This window comes from Somniosus microcephalus, chromosome 15 (assembly GCF_052327205.1).
Source record: "Somniosus microcephalus isolate GS21.2 chromosome 15, FLI_Smic_1.0, whole genome shotgun sequence".
Taxonomy (NCBI): domain Eukaryota; kingdom Metazoa; phylum Chordata; class Chondrichthyes; order Squaliformes; family Somniosidae; genus Somniosus; species Somniosus microcephalus.
The window spans coordinates 72,612,032-72,630,517 of NC_141001.1; positions in this window are offsets into that span (position 1 = coordinate 72,612,032).

Genomic DNA, 18,486 nt, shown 5'->3' on the forward strand with positions numbered 1-18,486 from the left:
AGGCACATTTCTTTTATGGGCAGAAATTCCAACCTCCCTCCTCCTGTGATGCAGTCAGATCAAAGGAGGAAAGAAGCTCTTGGCCTTGATCTTCTACCTGTTAAACTACCCCCAATGGGGAAAAGCCACAAGTCGGCATATCTGAAGGTCAATTAGTGACTAATTGTTTTTTTGTATAACAAAGCTGTGAACTTCCATTAAGATGTTACGTGTGCATTGGTAAGTTCCCTACCTTCTCAATTGTAGTTGTTATTATAGGAATATAATTGAGCAATTGTGATATACACTTTCAAGTGTAAAACTTTCAGGTGTACCAAGTGTGATAACTGGAGGTATGACACTAGATGCAAAACTTTTTTATTATGGGGGAAAAATTCAGTTGGTTTGCGCCTCCCATTAGCGCCTTAAGAGGGCGCTAATGGGGCGCAAAGCAACCAGTGCCCGGGCGCGGCGATGTTTGCACCGCTCGCGAAATTAACTAGACATTTTGCGGCGGCGCTAAACACTACCGCCACGATCTCCTGCGCCAGCAGATCATGATGTCAGTCGAGTGTGCAACGCCCCATTAGCGCCCCCTGCCTTACCACCTGCCGCTAGCAATGACAGGTTGAGAGGAACGTTTTGCAGTCAAACAGGATGGTTTGCACCTGGGCAGGGCTGGAACCGATGTCCAAGGGGGAGTGTTTGCTATTGCTCTGGGGGAGGGTTTAAACTAAGATGGCAGGGGGTTGGGAACCTGAGCAAGGGGACAGAGGAAAGGGAAACAAGGATAAAAGCAAAAGAAAGGAAGGAGAAAAACAAAAGTGGCAGTCAGAGAAATCAACGGTTTAAATCAAACATGGCCACAGTAAATAATAATTCTAATTGGTCTAACAGCGTTAAAAAAATAAGCCTGAAGGCTTTGTGTCTTAATGCGAGGAGCATTCGTAATAAGGTGGATGAATTGGCTGCGCAAATAGAGGTAAACCAATATGATTTGGTTGGGATTATGGAAACGTGGCTCAAGGATGGCCAAGGCTGGGAACTCAACATCCAAGGGTATTCGATATTCAGGAAAGATAGGCAAAAAGGAAAGGGAGGTGGGATAGCATTACTGGTTAAAGAAGGAATTAACACAATTGTAAGGAAGGATATTAGCTCTGATGATGTGGAATCTGTATGGGTAGAATTGAGAAATACCAAGGGGCAGAAAACATTAGTGGGAGTGGTATATAGACCTCCAAACAGTAAGGCGGAGGTTGGGGATGGCATTAAAAAGGAAATTAAAGAAGCGTGCAATAAGGGCACAGCAGTCATCATGGGTGACTTTAATCTACATATAGATTGGGCTAACCAAAATTAGTAACAATACGGTGGAGGAGGAATTCCTGGAGTGTTTACGGGATGGTTTCCTGGATCAATATGTTGAGGAACCAACCAGAGATCAGGCCATCTTAGACTGGGTATTATGTAACGAGAAAGGATTCATTAGCAATCTTGTTGTACGAGTGCCCTTGGGTCGGAGCGATCATAGTATGGTCGAATTCTTCATTAAGATGGGGAATTAAGTAGTTGACTCAGAGACTAGGGTCCTAAATTTAAATAAAGGAAACTACGATGGTCTGAGGCGTGAGTTGGGTAGGATTGATTGGGGAATGTCACTCAAAGGGTTGACGGTGGATAGGCAATGGCAAACATTCAAAGACCGCATGGATGAACTACAGAATTTGTTCATCCCAGTTTGGCATAAAAATAAAACAAAAAAGGTGACTCAACTGTGGCTAACAAGGGAAATTAGGGATAGCATATGATCCAAGGAGAGGAAATATAAATTGGCCAGAAAAAGCAATAACCCTGAGGATTGGGAGCAATTTAGGATTCAACAAAGGAGGACAAAGGGATTAATTAAGAAGGGGAAAATAGAATATGAGAGTAAACTTGCAGGGAACATAAAAACTGACTGTAAAAGCTTTTATAGATATGTGAAGAGAAAAAGATTGGTGAAGTCAAGCGTAGGTGGCACAAATCGCAAATTCTACAAGAAGTACTACTGAACGGCCAGCTGAGGGCGCCGCCCGAGGAGTATAAATACTCGGGCGTGGGCCCACCTTGGCCAGAGTCAGTCTGGAAACAGGAAGCTAGTGACTACTAACTAGACCTCCATGTTTTGTTACAAGTCGATTAAAGCCTTGCTTTATGTACAACCAAGTGCGTTGTGAGTCTTTATTACGTCAGTAGGTCCCTTGCAGTCAGAATCAGGAATTTATAATGGGGAACAAAGAAATGGCAGACCAACTAAATACATATTTTGGTTCTGTCTTCACAAAGGAGGACACAAATAACCTCCCAGAGATGCCGGGGAACATAGGGTCTGATGAAAGGGAGGAACTGAAAGAAATCAGTATTTGTAGGGAAATGGTGTTAGGAAAATTGATGGGATTGAAGGCCAATAAATCCCCAGGGCCTGATAATCTACATCCTAGGGTACTTAAGGAAGTGGCCCTAGAAATAGTAGATGCATTGCTGATCATCTTCCAACATTCGATGGAATCTGGAACAGTACCCATGGATTGGAGGGTAGCTAATGTTACCCCACTATTCAAAAAAGGTGGTAGAGAGAAAACAGGGAATTACAGACTGGTAAGCCTGACATCGGTAGTGGGAAAATGCTAGAGTCCATTATAAAAGATGTAATAGCAGAGCACTTGGAAAACAGTGACAGGATCGGACAAAGTCAACATGGATTCACAAAAGGTAAATCGAGCTTGACTAATCTACTGGAATTTTTTGAGGATGTAACTGGTAAAATAGATAAGGGAGAACCAGTGGATGTGGTGTATCTGGACTTTCAGAAGGCCTTCGATAAGGTCCCGCATAAGAGATTAGCGTGTAAAGTTAAGGCACATGTGGTTGGGGGCAAGGTATTGACTTGGATAGAGAACTGGCTGGCAGACAGAAAGCAAAGAGTTGGAATAAACGGGTCTTTTTCCGAGTGGCAGGCAGTGACTAGTGGGGTACCGCAGGGATCGGTCCTTGGACCCCAGCTATTCACAATATATATAAATGATCTAGATAAGGGAACTAGATGTAATATCTCCAAATTTGCAGACGACACAAAGCTGGGTGGGCGTGTGTGCTGTGAGGAGGATGTCGAGAAACTCCAGGATGATTTGGACATGTTGGGTGATTGGGCAGAGACATGGCAGATGCAATATAACGTGGATAAATGTGAGGTTGTCCACTTTGGTGGCAAAAACAGGAAGGCAGATTATTATCTAAATGGCAATAGATTGGGAGAAGGGGAAGTGCAACGAGACCTGGGTGTCCTTGTGCACCAGTCGCTGAAGGTAAGCATGCAGGTGCATCAGGCGGTTAAGAAGGCAAATGGCATGTTGGCCTTCGTAGTGAGAGGGTTTGAGTACAGGAACAAGGATGTCTTGCTGCAGTTGTACAGGGCCTTGGTGAGACCACATCTTGAGTATTGTGTGCAGTTTTGGTCGCCTTATCTGAGGAAGGATGTTCTTGCCATGGAGGGAGTTCAGCGAAGATTCACCAGGCTGATACCTGGGATGGCAGGAATGACGTATGAGGAGAAATTGGGTCAATTGGGCTTGTACTCGCTGGAGTTTAGAAGAATGAGAGGTGATCTCATTGAAACTTATAAAATTCTGACAGGACTGGACAGACTAGATGCAGGAAGGATGTTCACGATGGTCGGGGAGTCCAGAACCAGGGGACACAGTCTAAGGATAAAGGGTAAGCCATTTAGGACAGAAATGAGGAGGAATTTCTTCACCCAGAGAGTGGTGAACCTGTGGAGCTCTCTACCACAGAAGGCAGTGGAGGCCAGTTCATTAAATATATTCAAGAAGGAGTTGGATATATTCCTTAAGGCTAAAGGGATCAAGGGGTATGGGGAGAAAGCAGGGACCGGGTACTGAATTTGGATGATCAGCCATGATTGAATTGAATGGCGGAGCAGGCTCGAGGGGCTGAATGGCCTACTCCTGCTCCTATCTTCTATGTTTCTATGTTTCTATGAAGGGACTGGGGGAGCGCTATTTAAAGGTGACCGCTTCCTGCCTTTTTTTGTTGGTGACATTTTTGCAGCACGCATTCTGAGAGAGAGAGATTTCTGGAGAGATTCAACGCTGTGTGAAGGAGTTTTGGGTACTGAGCAGCACTTTGCAGGTTCATTTTGATTTGCCCTTCCTTGTATCGATTTAGAAGAGACTGTGAGGGCTGCACTCTGAGCTCTTTCCCTGGGCCTTTCCATTGTTCTTTCCAGCAGATTTGATGTACAGGTCTCTCCAGGCCGAGATTCAAGGCTGCAATGAGCAGGATGTGGATGGAGAGCAAAATCAACCCTCCCCTTTAAGATAAAAACAGAAAATGCTGGAGAAACTCAGCAGGTGAAGCAGCATCTGTGAAGAGAGAAACAGAGTTAATGTTTCAGGTCGATGACCTTTCGTCAGAACTCCCCTTTAAGAACTGGCCGGCGCCAGTGTGTCTGTGTTCCATTGCTGACTGACATCACATGAGCTTCGCCCGCGCTCTGAGGTAGCGCCTCGCTCCTCGGCCTTTGTGCCTTAAGACAGGTGTGAAACGCCTGATTTAGCGCTCCAATCACCTCCAGGGGCGATAAAAGCCAAGTTTGCCGTCGGAGGCGATAATTAGCGCCAGGCGCTAAACTTTGCGCACGGCCGATAATGGCGCCCCAAGCGGGGCGATACTGAATTTTCCCCCCATATGTCTAGATTGTACTTTTAGCATTTGCTGACTATTGTGCTTCATGTTACTATGTATTTGTAAATAAATGTATTTACTTCAATTGGCAAACCTCTAAAATGTGCAGTAAATCAAAGAAAATTTGTTAGTGTTGTAAAAAGCTACATTAAGGAAGTTGAGAAACTGGGCAATGCATGCCCACGTTTCCAATATGTGTTACGGTGGGCAATTCTCCCAGGTGGGAGCACGGATGTGTAAAATTACACCTTACTATGAGTAATTCTTCGTTCCACGGGAACGCACCTCCGGAAGGACAGGGTGTAGAATAGGTACATCTTCCAAATTGTCACGGACAAGGTTCATTTATGAGAACTGCTGTTAGAATGTTAAGAGAAAAGAAGGTTCTGAAAGTACAAACCGTAATATATACGATGATATATATATGTATTTCCCTTTCCAGTATCAAACATCCTTTGGTTTTATGATAGCAAAATACTGCGGATGCTGGAAATCCGAAATAACAACAGAAAACGCTGGAAAAACTCAGCAGGCCAGGGCAGCATCCGTGGAGGGAGAAACAGAGTTAACATTTCAGGTCGAAGACCCTTCATCAGAACTGGAAAAAAAGCAGGAAAAGGGATAGATTTTAAAGCAAGTGGGGGCTGGGAAAAGGGGGAGGGATGAAAGAACAAAAGGGAAGGTCAGAGTTAGGATAGAAAGCAGGAGAGATTAAGAGACATTGAGAGACATTAAGAGATATTCAAGGAACAAAGGACAGCTCTAGATGAAGTGTGAATGGCCCTGGCAGAATGAATCCTTTGGTTTTATCTCATTTAACCCTTAACCAAAAATCCTGTAAGGTTTTATCTGTTGTATTCCTGTCAGGTACTCCGTGCCTGTTGGTTAAAGAATTTCTACAAGAAATGTGCTGCAAGATTAGGCACCAGGATACAGACTCTCTGGAGAATTATCCTGCAAGGAAACTGCATGATATTGCAACATTCATAAAAGGTCAGATAATCACTTTCGCAGTTGTACAAGAGAACCAAACGACTAAATCTACAACTACAAATGTCATTTTCTAAAGAGATAAAGAAAGAAAGGCTTGCCTTTATACAGCGCTTTTCATGACCTCAGGACATCCCAAGGTGTTTTACAGCCAATTAAGTACTTTTGAAGTGTAGTCGCTGTTGTAATGTAGGAAATGCAACAGCCAATTTGGGCACAGCAAACTCCCTCAAACAGCAATGTGATAATTGTAGTGTATGTACCCGTCTACCTTTAAGAGAACTATTGTATGTAACCGTCCACCTTTAAGAGAACTACTTTAGGTGTTGCACTACTTTGTTGGCTTCTGTATACTGTAATACCGACGGTGACCACACCAGTATATAAGTGCTGTGTCAGGATTTATTGGGCAGATTCGCCCCGACCTTCGAATAGTAAAGTCCTGTTTTAAGTTACTCTGGTAGTCTGTGTATTAATTAACTAAACAAACCACAGACTTTACAGTGGCGACGAGTCCGATCGTACCCTGCGGCAACAATACTTCCGAAGCAGTTAACGAGCGTCGAGAAGAGGCAACCGTCCTCGTCATTCTGCTGGGAGAAAACTCGAGTCTGCAGAGCTGGAAAGGAGGAAGAATTCAGAGACAAAGACTTCCATCAGCAACAGGCACTGACTGTCCCTTCTGCCACGGTGAGGAGTGAGCCGATCAGCACGAGAAGCAAGCCGGCCACGGTGACTGTGAGTAAGGGAAAAGTAAAAAGAATAACCGGAGGATAAGGGCGGTGCACTCGACCACGGTCGAGGGGGAAAGGAGCTGGACAGAAGTCGGGCCCAGAGGCACTGAGACTGGGGCAGCGTGGAGCAAGGAAGCCGCGGTACAGACAGGCTGGGGACGCAACGGCGTCGTGAGACAGCTAGACCGCGACCGGCGAAAAAGGCCGGGCAGCGACCGAAGCCACGAAGCGCTGCGACCGGGAGCGTAGGCGCGGGAAGATATAAAAACTCAGCCGCAGCCGGGGAGGGAAGCTCCGGACTGCGAGAGGGCTGGGAGGCGCGATTGGGAGCCGAGCGAGCGGGAGAGACAGAGCCCGAGCAAGGGGAACTGAGCGAGAGCCAGCCCAGCGGCTGAAACTGTTCGCCGTCAACGGGGTGTACCCAGCGCCGGTTGCCCTGCCGAGAAAAGGGAAAGCACTGAAGCCGACGCGCAGGCTGTGAACCTGAAAGCCAGTGGCCGTGGCCCGTGGGGAAAGTGTACCCCTCCCGCTAGGGAAGAAACGCGGGAAGCCGCCATTAGGCGGGGAAGAAGACAGAAGCGGGAAACCGCCATTGAAGTGGGCGGGGAGAGAAGATAAGCGCGGGAAACCGCCATTTTCGCGGGAACCGCCAGCTTGGGAAAAAAAAAAGAAAAGAAAATTTAAAGAAATAATTCGTGGTGTTATCAGGAAGAGAGGAAGATGCCTAAGCGTGGTAACATCAACGATTTTAATTCCGAGGTAGAAGACTGGGCCACGTATGTGGAACGCATTGAGATCAATTGTGAGGCCAATAAAATAGAAGAAGATGACAAAGCTATAACCTTGCTAAACTCGATGGGCGCGAAGACATACGGGCTCTTGAAGCATCTACTAGCACCAGCTAAACCGGCGGATCAGACTTTCGATGATATTGTGACTGTTCTGAAGGATCACTTGAACCCCACACCGTTGATGTTGGCGGAACGATTCAAATTCTATGCGAGAACGCAAAGGAAAGACGAAAGCAACGCAGAATACTTGGTCGAACTGCGTAGACTAGCGAAACACTGCCAGTTTGGAGGGAATCTGACAGAGGCATTGCGAGACAAATTCGTGTGCAGAATGTCGAAGGAAGAAACACAAAAACGACTGCTCGAAGAGAACGATCTTACACTTGAGAAGGCTGTCCTTATTGCTGCATCGAACGAAGCCGCAGCGAAAGGAACGGCGGAAATGCAGCTAAAGGCAGCGGCACTCAGGGTGCAGCAAATTACTTCGGGTACAACTAAATGCTATCGTTGTGGGAAGACAACACACGACCAGAACCAATGCTGGTTTAAAAACCAGTAATGTAGGAAATGTGGCAAGCTCGGTCACATAGCTAAGGTATGCCGGTCAGGAAAGAAGACCAACAATAATGAGTCACCACAAAAGAGGTACAGAAAGGTACATGAGGTGACTAGGAAGAGTCCGGAAGAACAGAATTCGGACTCACACTCCAACTGCAAGGAACTGGATAGTCTGAGAATTCACAATGTGAGTAATGAAGCTGACCGACAAGCTATCTGGATCACACTACAGATTGCAAAAGTCCAAGTGAAAATGGAAGTGGACACCGGATCGGCGTTGACGGTCATGAATAAGCATGATTATAAAAAGTTATTCAAGCATATTCCCCTACGGGATACGGAACTAGTATTGAAGACATACACGGGGCACAAAGTATACCCCATCGGAAAGATAGAAGTCAAGGTGAGATACAAGGACAAAGAGCACCAAAGGATGGACCTGTATGTGTTGCCTGAGGGAGGTCCACCACTTCTGGGACGGGAGTGGATCAGGAAAATAAAGATAGACTGGCATTCACTAAACACCATGACGGTAGATTCCGGAAAGGAAGATGTCAAACCTGAACGGTTGTCCAGAATATTAGACGAAGCTAAAGAGGTATTCCAGCAAGGACTGGGAATACTGCGAGGAATTAAAGCAAAGGTTAAGATTGCAGAACATGCAAGCCCAAAATTTTTCAAAGCCAGATCGGTACCTTACGCGATACGACCTGCTGTGGAGGCAGAACTGGAAGAACTTGAACGATCAGGGGTACTGTCAAAAGTGGACTGGAGTGAGTGGGCCACGCCCATTGTTCCCATCATGAAGTCTTCACCAAGTAACAAGCCAGGGGGACCGGGGAAGGTCCGCATCTGCGGAGACTTCAAGATCACAGTGAATCCGGTGCTTCACACGGTACAATACCCGCTTCCGCGGATTGAAGATATCTTTGCTTCGTTGGCTGGAGGGAAACACTTCACCAAGATAGACCTGGCACAGGCATACTTACAAATGGAAGTCGAGGAAGAGTCGCGTCAGTACCTCACCATCAACACACACAGAGGCTTGTATCGTTATAATAGACTGGTTTTTGGGGTAGCTTCGGCTCCAGCAATTTGGCAGAGGGCCATGGAGCAGGTATTACAAGGAATTCCAAGCACGCAGTGTTACTTAGACGATATCCTGATTACGGGAGAAGACGAGGAAGAACACCTCACAAATTTGAAACTGGTGCTCACTAGGTTGAAGGAATATGGCCTTCGAGTTAATCGCAAGAAATGTGAGTTCTTCCAAAAACAGATCTCGTACTGCGGTCATGTCATTGACCGAGAGGGGCTGCACAAGTCACCTGACAAGATAGAAGCTGTCGTGAAGGCCCCCGCTCCGGAAAACGTATCACAGTTAAGATCATTCTTGGGGTTGATTAATTATTATCACAAGTTTCTGCCGAATCTATCCACGGTGCTGCATCCGCTGAATGCTCTGTTGCGGAAAGAAGTACCATGGAAGTGGAGTGAGGAATGTAAAAAGGCCTTTCGCAGAAGCAAGGCGTTGATTACCTCTGAAGAAGTGTTGGCTCATTTCAACCCAACGTTACCCCTTCGTCTAGCTTGTGATGCTTCCCCCTATGGAATTGGAGCAGTACTTTCACACAAGTTACCAAATGGCTCGGAAAGGCCAGTGGCATTCGCGTCCCGATCATTGACCTCCGCGGAGCGAAATTATGCTCAAATAGATAGGGAGGCCCTCAGCCTTGTGTGGGGCGTAAAGAAATTCAATCATTACCTGCAGGGCAAGAAGTTCACATTACTGACAGACCACCAGCCGTTGGTGTCCATATTCAACCCTAACAAGGCCGTTTCCACCATGACAGCGCAAAGGTTACAGAGGTGGTCCGTGTTACTTGGGGCACACCAATATGACATCGAATACAAAAGGTCCAAACAGCATGGAAATGCTGATGGGTTATCGCGCTTGCCATTGCCGATAGTAGAAGAAGCGACTACAGTGGACCCGGTAGAGATGTTCCACTCATCCATAGTGGAATGTCTACCAGTAACAAATTCGATGATCGAAAACGAAACGAGAAATGACCCGACTCTCTCACGAGTCTATGATTTAACGGTGGAGGGATGGCCAGCACAGGGCGAACCAACGCTGCCAGCATTTTCGCAGAGAAAAGAACAGCTGTCAGTGTGTCGAGGAACCCTGATGTGTGGATCTAGAGTGGTGATTCCACCCAAACTTCAACAGAAGGTGTTAAAGGAGCTGCACGAGGGACATCTGGGTGGAGTGAAAATGAAGAACCTAGCAAGAGCGTTTGTGTGGTGGCCAGGCATTGATGGGGACATCAAAGAAATCACTAAGAGCTGTCTAGGATGCCAGAAGGTCCAAAACGCGCCACCACAGGCTCCTCTGCATCCATGGGAGTGGCCCTCATCTCCTTGGCAAAGGGTACACATCGACTTTGCTGGTCCATTTATGGACTCAATGTTTCTAATAGCGGTGGATGCACACTCCAAGTGGCCGGAGGTAATAAAGATGTCCACCACCACCACGGAAAAAACCATCACAGTGTTGAGGACCATGTTTGCTAGGAATGGGCTGCCGGAACAGATCTGTTCTGATAATGGACCGCAATTTGTGTCCGAAGAATTCAAGAAATTCTTAAAGAGCAATGGGGTTAAGCACTACACGTCAGCCCCATACCATCCCGCCTCCAATGGATTGGCTGAAAGGTTTGTCCAGACCTTCAAGAAGGCCATAAAGGCCATGGGTAATGAAGCCATTAACTTACAACATAAGGTGGATAGCTTCTTGTTGGCGTACAGGAATGCAACACATGCGGTCACAAATCAAACTCCCGCTATGATGTTTTTTAATAGACGACTAAGATGCCGGCTGGATTTGCTTAAGCCAAACGTCAGAAGGGACGTAGAGAACCGGCAATTCCAGGGCATGAATGAAAGGCCAACTAGATCTTTTCAGATAGGTCAACAAGTTTTGGCCCGGGACTACCGTACCGAGAAATGGCAGCCTGGAACTATTGGAAAAAGGCTAGGGCCGTTGATGTATACGGTGGACATTGGGGACAGTATAATAAGGCGCCATGTTGACCAGATCATAGGGTCAGCCACAAATGGCCAACCTACTCCACCACCTTACACGGTTAATGTTGAGACAGAGATACCCAGAACACCTACCTCCGATCTGGTAATACTGGAATCAGATGAACCTGACACTGTCCTTCAAGCCGAATCGACCTTGCCAGAAGCACCTACTACCCCGCCGGGTGTTACGACACCACCGAGGCGTTATCCGGACAGAGTCCGGAAACCTCCAGAGAGACTGAATCTGTGAACTGTCTTGCATAAAGTTGTATATATGTTATAATGTATGTTTAATGGGGAATCAGTATGTTGTAAGCTAAAAAGGGAGGATTGTAGTGTATGTACCCGTCTACCTTTAAGAGAACTATTGTATGTAACCGTCCACCTTTAAGAGAACTACTTTAGGTGTTGCACTACTTTGTTGGCTTCTGTATACTGTAATACCGACGGTGACCACACCGGTATATAAGTGCTGTGTCAGGATTTATTGGGCAGATTCGCCCCGACCTTCGAATAGTAAAGTCCTGTTTTAAGTTACTCTGGTAGTCTGTGTATTAATTAACTAAACAAACCACAGACTTTACAATAATGACCAGACAATCGGTTTTAGTGATGTTGATTGAGGGATAAATATTGGCCAGAACACCGGGGAGAACGCCCCTGCTCTTCTTCGAAATAGGATCTCTTACATCCACCTGAGAGAGCAGAGGGGGCCTTGGTTTAACGTCTCATCCGAAAGACGGCACCTCCGACAATGTAGCACTTCCTCAGTACTGCACTGGAATGTCAGCCTAAATTCTGACTCAGAGGCAAGAGTGCTATCAACTGAGCCATGGCTGACACAATAAAGAGTAGTGTACAGGCATGTACAACAGAAAAGAAAGAGTACTGAATGCAGTATGGTATCACAAATTCCATCAGCAGAGCCAAAAACTACAAAACAGAATAGAAAATAGGAACGGGTTTGAGTATTGCCAGTTGTACCACAGCAGCAAACAGAGAAAGGTTTGCAGAGCAAAGCCAAAATACATTTCCATAATACATTTACTCATTTTAAAAAGGATTTGCCATGAGCACAGCAAAAGGGCTACAAGACTACCCCAATATACTTCAGAAAATTAACGCTACAACAGAGCAGAGGGCGGTATAAGAATTTGTTGTGAACTAAGGTTGGTTTCAGTTGTCAGTGGGATCATTGTTCGTCACCACAAGATCTCTTCATACATCTTTTTGGAATTCTTATAAAAGAAGTAACTAATATTCGCAGAACAGGAATCACCAACTTGCATTTTACAAATCAATGTGAAGTCAATGGAAATTAAAATTGGGAGAGCTGTATAATGGGCTGCCGATTCGCTATCGCCCATTTTACACAATATATCCCAGTCCCGGCCTAATTTGGTGTTTTTCTGCTGCTGGACTGATGTGATAGATAACGTTTACTAAGCAGAGTGAATCGGTGTAACAAGAGTATTGGCTAGAAAACAGCATGGGATAAAATAAAATCACTGCTTATCAAACACAAATATCTCAGGATAGATGAACTGAAATAGGTTAACAACCTCCAACGTCTTGGAGCAGAAATCATCAGTAATAATAACATCTGAGAACAGATCACAATCAGGAAAGCTGTGGCTATGAAGCTACTTAATCAGCTCTGGAGGACTTGGTAGGATGTTAGTGCCAGTCAATTCACAAGCTCTGTTTGATGAAGGCGCTCATCATACTAATCAATGCCAATGGATGAGGCACAGACCACACAGAGAAAGCTATGTGCATTTGAAATGTTCTGGTGGCAGATACTGAACATTAACCAGTGAAATAAAAGCACTGATGAGTTGCCAAAAATATCCCTCTGTCTCCAAGATAATGTTGTTTCAGGAGCAGTCTTAATACAAGCAATGTATGGCTGGATACTGAATACCACAGATGTACAGTAACAAAATGTACATAATTGAAGGAAAATGGCTCAAAGACATATGGACTACAGACTGTGAGTTAGTTAAAATCAGAAGATGTGTAAGAGTATAGAAAAGATTTGTGATAGTGGAGTGGGGCTCATCCTGCTCCTTATTTAAAAATCCCTCCATGGCCTTGCACCCCCCCGCCACCCACCCCCCCCACCACCTCTCTCTGTAACCTCATCCAGCCCCACAACCCCCCGAGATAACTGTGCTCCTCTAATTCTGGCCTCTTAAGCATCCCTGATTATAATCGCTCCACCATTGGTGGCCGTGCCTTCTGTTGCCTGGGCCCTAAGCTCTGGCATTCCCTCCCTAAACCTCTCCGCCTCTCAACCTCTCTTTCCTCCTTTAAGACGTTCCTTAAAACCTACCTCTTTGACCAAACTTTTGGTCATCTGTCCTAATATCTCCTTGTGTGGCTCGGTGTCAAATTTTGTTTTATAACGCTCCTGTGAAGCGCCTTGGGATGTTTTACTACGTTAAAGGCGCTATATAAATACAAGTAGTTGTTGTTGTTTTTGCTCCTGTGTATGTTTTATTATTGGCCTTCTCTTATACCTTTTTTTATTATTTCATTTGGGAACCAAAACACTTCCCAATTCCAGGGCACTGTGGTTTCCAAAAGACAATGTAAACACCTTGTGATTGCTTTTCAAGTCTGTTATGTCCTGATTTTAGGTAGAGGTGGATCATAAAATTGGGCAGAAATCGGTTCCACCTGCTTTTTGCCCAATTTGCATCCTGCTCGAATTTCTGGTCATCCCTGTGGTCAGGGCTACACGTTCCCTTCTCAAACAGGTGGGAGCTTCATTCATTTATGTAAATACAGCCAAAGTGACGTCATAAAGATGTTGACGTAATTTCACGTACTTTTAGAGCATGTTGCTACTCCTGCCCACAAGGTGGCTGAAATCTTTTAAATGGGAAACATCTATGTTGTGTATGTACCTTTAAGGGAATAACTGGTCTCAGACTGCAGTACTGGCAATGACCACCCCTGTATAAAAGGCGCTAGCAATCTTCTGTAGTTTCAGTTTCCCGATTGTCTCCATTCAGTAAAGACTTGTTATAATCAACTCCTGCTGTCCGTGTCTCAATTATACATGGACATAACATTGGCGACGAGCAGATACGAACTTACCTACAGTCTGCACCACCTCATGGGATCCATTCCTGAAGCGAAGTGAGCAGAGGTCGACGCCAGAAGGAAAAAAGAAGCAGTAGAAACGGGCGTCAACCGTGGGCATCCGCCCCTGAGTCAGCGGAGTTGAAGATTGCAGGAGAAGCTGTCGAGAGCGGGGCCTGGTTCCTGTCGACGGTGCTTCAGCTAATTGGGCTGGTGGCAGGTAGTACACTGATCCTTCCTGGGCTGCGGTGGTCGAGAACTCGAGCGGGTGGCTTGCAACGGGGCCGAGCAGCGTTGTCGGGAAGAGGAGAGAGAGAGAGGGTGGAGCACACAGGGCGCGGCCGGTGCTACGAAGCCGGGCAGTGTACGGACCCGAGAAGAGGGAGGCAAGAGTCCCACAGGGTTGTTCCACGATGGGAAAATAATAACATTAAAAAAAAGAAATATTAAACGCGCAGAAAACCGCGAGGAGCTGCAGGTTGCAACGGAAAACGCGGAAAGCAGCGCTAGCAACAGCGGGGAAGAAGGCAAAGCGTGGGAGGCGCCATCTTAATCAGCGGGGAAGAAGGCACAGCGCGGGAGGCGCCATTTTGTTAAATCAGGGAAGAAGGCAAAGCGCGGGAGGCACCATTTTAGATTTTCAAGATGCCGAAGACTGGCTGTATCACTGCCTTTGATAATGCAATAGAGGACTGGACCACGTATGTGGAAAGAGTCGAGGTATATTGCGAGGCAAACGAAATAGCCGATGAGAAAAAGGCATCGGTATTGCTAAACGTAATGGGCGCTAGAACGTACGGCCTATTGCGGGACCTGATTACTCCAGCCAAACCGAAGGCGAAGAGTTTTAACGAAATTGTTGCTATCCTACAGGAACACCTAAACCCTGCACCGCTGCTGATAGCAGAAAGATTTAAATTCCACAGGAGAACTCAGCATAAAGATGAGAGCAATGCTGAGTACCTTACGGAACTACGCAAGCTATCAAAGCACTGCCAGTTCGGAGCAGGACTGGCAGATACCCTACGGGACAAATTTGTCTGTGGACTCCTGAGTGAAGGAACACAGAAGAAGCTACTCTCAGAGAAAGAGCTGACGCTAGATGAGGCTTTCAGCGTGGCAGTATCATACGAAGCAGCAGCCAGGGGAGCTGCGGAAATACAACAAAAGCCACAGGAATACGGCACCCACGAAATGAAACGGGGATTTGCAAGATGTTATCGCTGCGGCAGAACTAACCATGACCAGAAGGACTGCTGGTCCAAGGACAAAATATGCAGGCAATGCGGAAAGATGGGACACATTGCACGAGTTTGCAGGTCTGGGAAGAAGACCAACGACAACAAAAAGGCTACTAAGGAACCGTACAAGAAAGTACAAAAGATGACAGACAGTAGTTCCGAAGACCAGATGAGCGATAGTGAATCCGGGAACAAGAGACTAAGCTGTCTCAAACTTCACAATGTAATTGCAAAAGAGGATCACCGAACCATTTGGGTCACCCTCACGATAGCAGGGTCCCAAGTTAAAATGGAATTGGATACAGGATCAGCGCTAACCGTCATGAATCGACGAGACTACAAGCGGCTATTCTCACACATACCCTTGAGAGATACATCCATTGTCTTGACGACGTATACGGGGCAAAAAGTATACCCCAGAGGAAAAATAAGGGTGCCTGTCGAATACAACGGCAAGAAAATACGGAAATTGTATCTCTACATACTACAAGATGGTGGACCACCGTTATCGGGATGTGAATGGATCAGAAAGATAAGCTTAGATTGGCACTCCATTCATGCAATGACGGTGGATGGTAAAAAAGATGAAGACGTCACATCTGGATGATTGTCAACAATCTTAGCTAACGCCAAAGAGGTATTTCAATAAGAACTGGGCACTCTTAAAGGCATAACCGCCTCGATAAAAATAGAAGAGAATGCAATTCCCAAGTTTTTCAAAGCAAGACCGGTACCATATGCAATTCGCCCAGCCGTCGAGGCAGAGCTGGAGAATCTGGAGAATGCAGGCGTGTTGTCTAAGGTAGACTGGAGCGAGTGGGTGACACCCATCGTTCCTGTCATGAAGAAAACGTTAAGCAATAAGTCTGAGGAGCCAAGGAAGGTTCGCATCTGTGGGGACTTCAAGTTGACGGTGAACCCAGTCCTTCACACAGTACAATATCCTCTTCCAAGGATAGAAGACATCTTCGCCTCGCTGTCTGGAGGGAAGCGTTTTACAAAAATTGACCTAGCACAAGTGTATTTGCAGATGGAGGTTGAAGAATCCTCCAGGAAGTATCTCACGATAAACACTCACAAAGGTCTTTACCAGTATCATCGATTGGTATTCGGAGTAGCATCAGCTCCGGCGATATGGCAAAGAGCAATGGAACAAGTCCTGCAAGGGATTCCGGGGACTCAGTGTTACTTGGACGACATCCTAGTGACAGGTGAAGATGACAGTGAACACCTTAACAACCTAGAACAGGTGCTCACTAGACTACGGGAACATGGGCTACGAGCCAACCGCCCCAAGTGCGAGTTTTTTAAGAAACAGATATCGTATTGTGGCCACGTGATTGATGAAGAGGGGTTACATAAGTCCCCTGACAAAATTGAAGCGGTTGTTAAGGCCCCAGCGCCTGAAAATGTGTCGCAACTGAGGTCATTCCTCGGATTGGTGAATTACTACCATAAGTTTTCACCGAATTTGTCCACAATTCTGCACCCACTGAACGCCCTACTATGAACGGGAGTAGCATGGAAATGGAGCAATGACTGTAAGCGGGCCTTTCAGAAGAGTAAGGACTTAATCACTTCAAGAGAAGTATTGCCTCCCTACAACCCATCACTACCGATAAGACTGGCGTGTGATGCGTCTCCTTACGGCATTGGGGCGGTACTGTCACTTAAATTCCTTGATGGTTTAGAGAGGCCGATAGCTTTTGCGTCACGCTCGTTAACTTCAGCCGAGCGTAACTACGCCCAGATTGACAGAGAGGCCCTCAGCCTAGTGTGGGGGGTGAAGAAGTTCAATCACTACCTGCACGGTCAAAAATTTACTCTACTAACTGATCATCAACCTCTTGTCTTCATTTTCAACCCTCAGAAGGGCGTACCGATACTGACAGCACAACGGCTACAGAGGTGGTCCCTTTTCCTAGGGGCACACCAATATGACATCGAGTACAAAGGAACTAAACAGCATGGGAATGCTGATGGATTGTCGCGCCTACCATTGCCGACGGTGGAAGAAGAACTTGCAGTGGATCCAATGGAGATATTCCACTCGACCATAGTCGAATGTCTCCCTGTGACGAATGCAAACATAGAAAAGGAAACACGAAATGACCCGACACTATCCCGGGTCTATGATTTAACGGTGAAGGGATGGCCAGCACATGGCAAACCACTGCTGCCAGCATTCTCGCCGAGAAGAGAACAGCTGTCAGTGTGCAGAGGAACCTTGATGTGTGGATCCAGAATAGTAATTCCACCCAAATTGAAGGATAGAGTGCTCAATGAGCTTCATGAGGGTCATCTGGGAGGGGTAAAAATGAAGAACTTAGCCAGAGCGTTTGTGTGGTGGCCGGGAATCGATAGAGAAATCGAAGAGATGGCCAGGATGCCAGACGGTCCAAAACGCCCCACCACAAGCCCCTCTACATCCATGGGAGTGGCCCTCATCTCCATGGCAAAGGGTGCACATTGATTTTGCTGGTCCCTTCATGGACTCGATGTTTTTAATTGCGGTGGATGCACATTCAAAGTGGCCAGAGGTAATAAAAATGTCCTCAACCACCACAGAAAAAACTATCACAGTCTTACGAACCATATTCGCCAGGAATGGGCTGCCTGAACAGATTTGCTCTGACAATGGACCACAGTTTGTGTCTGAAGAGTTCCGGAGGTTCTTAAAGAACAATGGTGTTAAGCATTACACATCTGCCCCATATCATCCAGCCACTAATGGATTGGCCGAGAGGTTTGTTCAAACATTCAAGAAGGCTATCAAGGCAATGTGTAATGAAGATATACCCCTACAACACAAGGTGGACAACTTCTTGTTTGCCTACCGGAATGCGACACATGCGGTTACCAACCAAACTCCAGCCATGATGTTCTTCAATCGAAGACTACGATGCCGCTTGGACTTGGTTAAGCCAAACGTCCGAAGAGATGTGGAGAACAGGCAGTTTCAGAATATGAATGAAAGGCCGACCAGGAGTTTTAAGATAGGTCAACCAGTTTTGGCCCGGGACTACCGCACTGAGAAATGGCAGCCAGGAACGATTTGTACACGGCAAGGACCTCTCATGTATACCGTGGACGTTGGAGAGAGCATTGTAAGACGCCATGCTGACCAGATTCTAGAGTCACTGGAAAACGTCAACTCCACACCACGATCTGATACACCTGGCGATGAAACCGACGTACCAATTGCAGCTACCGCAGAATCGGTGATATTGGAAGCAGATGAACCAAACAACGACATTGATCCCGACT